General features: G+C 38.7%; 1 non-coding gene across 1 annotated transcript; it reads right to left on the minus strand.

Moving 5' to 3' along the window:
* Positions 1-3,446: 3,446 nt before the first annotated feature.
* On the minus strand, positions 3,447-3,553 carry LOC128290007 (small nucleolar RNA R71). The gene has a single exon (XR_008279647.1). It is a non-coding gene; the product is annotated as a small nucleolar RNA R71 (small nucleolar RNA).
* Positions 3,554-3,877: the final 324 nt, after the last annotated feature.

Below are 3,877 nucleotides of genomic sequence, written 5' to 3' on the forward strand. Positions count from 1 at the left end.
TTGAAAATTATATGAGAAAAGGGTATGAGTTTTATCTCGTATTTGTGTTGAATACCCAAATGTCAAAAGTGAAGATTGAGTGAGTGCCAGTGGTGTGTGAGTTTTTGGATGTATTTCCAGAGGAGTTGCCCGGACTGCCTCCAGCTAGGCAAGTCGAATTTGGTATCGAGTTAGTCCTTGCTACTGCGCCTATATCGATTGCCCCGTATAGGATGACATCGTTGGAGTTAAAAGAGTTGAAGGCCCAGTTATAATAGTTGACGGATAAGGTTTTCCGAGACCGAGTTATTCTCCGTGGGGTTCTCCGATACTTTTTGTGAAAAAGAAAGATGGGTTGATGAGGTTGTGTATAAACTACCGACAGCTCAACAAGGTGACGGTGAAGAACAAGTATCCCTTGCCAATGATTGACGATTTGTTTGATCAATTAAAAGGAGCCACGGTGGTTTCTAAGATAGACTTGAGATCCGGTTACTACCAGCTAAGAGTTAAGGAGCAAGATGTGCCGAAAACTGCGTTTCAGACGAGATATGGGCATTATGAGTTCCTTGTCATGCCCTTTGGCTTAACAAATGCTCCTGCAGTGTTTATGGACTTAATGAACTGTATTTTCTGGCCGTACTTGGATAAGTTCGTTGTTGTTTTTATAGATGATATATTGATCTATTCTAGTGATGAGAGTGAACACGTAGAGCATTTGAGAACTGTTTTGCAGAGTTTAAGAGATAAGTAGTTGTATGAAAAATCTAGTAAATGCGAGTTTGGGTCCTGAGAGGTCGGATTCTTAGGACACATCGTGTCGGGTGAAGGAATTAGAGTTGACCAGAGTAAGATCTCGGCTATTGTTGTGTGAAAACCATTTAGAAATGTATCAGAGATTAGGAGCTTTCTAGGGTTAGTGGGTTACTACAGACGATTCGTCAAAGGGTTCTCTATGATTGCTACTCCGATGATGAGGTTGCTACAAAAAGATGTCAAGTTCGATTGGACGGAAAAATGCCAACTGAGTTTTGAAAAACTTAAGACGTTGACTGAAGCCCCAATTTTAGTGCAACCGAAATCGGGAAAAAAATTCGTAGTGTATAGTGATGCATCCTTGAATGGATTAGGATGTGTGCTCATGCAAGAAGGCAAAGTAATAGCATATTCCTCGAGACAGCTGAAGCCGCATGAGAAAAATTATTCGACACATAACTTAGAGTTAGCAGTATAGTGTTCGCACTGAAGATTTGGAGACACCACTTGTATGGCGAGAAATGTCGGGTATTCACAGACCAAAAAAGCCTAAAATAGTTGATGACTCAAAAGGATTTGAATCTTCGGCAACGAAGGTGGCTGGAGTTGATTAAAGATTACGAGTTAGTAATTGACTATCACTAGAGCAAGGCAAACATGGTCGCAGATTGATAAACCGTAATTTATACATATTTCTACCCCATGCTTAACACATTTTATGGATGATTTTTCCTTAGAATTGGTGAATTGGATGGTCCTAATGCCTTAATTTAATGTTTTATACTTAAGAGAGCATAGGAGAGCAAAAGGAACGAGAAACAGGCAAAAAATAGAGAAAATGGGCCAAAGTACGAAATCAACACGGCCTGGACTTCCTCACACGGGCAGACCACACGGCCGTGTCAATTTGGCAGAATCGAAGCACGACTCACACGAGTAGAACACACGCCCGTGCCATTCTAACAGGTTCGAGCACAGCCTGAAGTAATCGAACACGAGCGTGTCACACGGGCGTGTCCCTGGCGAGCCCAAGTTGAGTCCAATACAAAAGGAGGAAGAAAGACACACAGAGAGAAGGAGGCAGGGAACTGCTCAAGGGAAGCCGATTGATCCATCTCAGAAGCCAGATTCACCATCAAGACTGGAGATCTCCCTTCAATTTCCCTTCAGGAGTTTTGGGTTTTCTTTATGTTTTGTATTCATTATTCTTCTGAGATGTTTTCCTTTCTAGTTATGAACTAAATCCCCTAAATACCTAAGGGGAATGAAACCTAAGACGAATCTTGTTATTATTTTCTGAATTGTATGATAAATATTTGGCTTGTTCTTAATTATGTGTTCTTAATTCTTGTTTTGATATTCAAGGATATTAATTCAAGTTAAGCTTTTATTCAGAGGAGGAATAGACCCTGTCTAAGAGTACAATTGTCATAATTAAGCGGAGTTGATTGCACGCCTAGAGATTCGGTGACAAGATTTTGTCGGATTAGGGTGAAACCTAATAAGGGGATCCATAGATTGAGTTGATGCAACCCTAGGGTGTTAATTAGAGAAAAGTCTCAATTATTCAATCTAGGGATTGGACGTTATTAGTCTTGAATAGGGATAATAACATAACTTAGGGATCTCTACGGAACAACTTAAATGAATAAATCGTTCGATTCGGAGTCAGAATAACAAGTGAAGTCTAGGTGGATTCTTCCTTAGGTATTGTCTTAATTCAATCATTTTCCAAAAGTAATCCCCCAATTCTATTTTATTGTGAATTCTTAGTTTAGTTAATTAGTTAGTTAAAACAAACCCCCTTATTCTTAGGCTAGATAATAAAAAGGCAGTCATTACTAGTACTTTTGGTTCCTTTGGGTTTGACAATCCGGTCTTGCTAAAACTATACTACTGTTCGATAGGTACACTTGCCTACATCGTGATAATAGTTAGTTTCAAGAACGATTCTTTATAAATATTTAAAACCTGTCACACAAAAATTGCGATTAAGTTTTTGGCGCTGTTGCTGGGGAACTAAGATATTAGGAACGTTCAATTTTTAATACTTTACCATTTATTTTTCTTGCAAGATAATTCTATTTTATTAATTTACTTTTTCTTTCTCTTGACAGGTTTTTATAGTTTATGACTAGAAGAAACCCGTCAGGACCACTACTTTTTGATGAAGAAATCGATCACACAGTTCGTAGAAACCAAAGAGAAATAAGGTGAAGCTTAAGATACACAGAGAACGAGCAAGAAAACGATATTCAAACCCCAACCGAGGAGATGGCTGACAACCAAGACAATCAGCTACCTCTTGCGATACCTGTTGAACTAGCAAATCAAAATACTGCTCGTCGTACTATGTATGATTATGCTAAACCTACTTTAACAGGAACTGAGTCAAGTATAGTTAGGCATGCTATTGCTGCAAATAATTTTGAACTAAAACCTAACACTATTCAAATGATACAACAGTTTGTTCAGTTTGATGGTTTGCAGGATGAGGATCCAAACACTCACTTGGAAAATTTCCTGGAATTCTACGATAATTTAAAATTAATGGCGTTTCTGACGATGCCATTCGTCTTCAGTTATTTCCTTTTTCATTGAAGAACAAAGATAAACAGTGGTTGAACTTGTTACCACGAGGGTCAATTACTACTTGGGAACAAATGACCGAAAATTTTTTATTAAAATTTTTTTCACCGACTAAAACAGCCAAATTACGTAATGATATCTCTTCGTTTGTGCAGATGGACTTAGAAACTTTTTACGATGCATGAGAGAGATACAAGGACCTACTGCGAAGGTGCCCTCACCAAGGATTACCTCTAGGTTGCAAGTTCAAACATTCTACAATGGTGTGAACCCTCAACAAGGCAAATGATTGATGCAGTAGCCGGGGGAACCATCAAGAACAAAACAAATGAAGAGGCTTACGGATTTATTGAAGAGATGTCACTGAATAACTATCAGTGGCAAGTCATGAGGACTAAGCCAATTAAAATAGTAGGCGTTTATAACGTCGATTCAATTACTATGCTGTCAAACTAGGTAGAATAAAAAGGTTGATGGTTTACTTGGTTCTTCGCAGGTTCACCCAGTAATACACTGTGAAGTCAGTGGAGGTGGATCAAGCAATTCAGAATAT

This window comes from Gossypium arboreum, chromosome 2 (genome assembly GCF_025698485.1).
Source record: "Gossypium arboreum isolate Shixiya-1 chromosome 2, ASM2569848v2, whole genome shotgun sequence".
NCBI classification, from domain to species: domain Eukaryota; kingdom Viridiplantae; phylum Streptophyta; class Magnoliopsida; order Malvales; family Malvaceae; genus Gossypium; species Gossypium arboreum.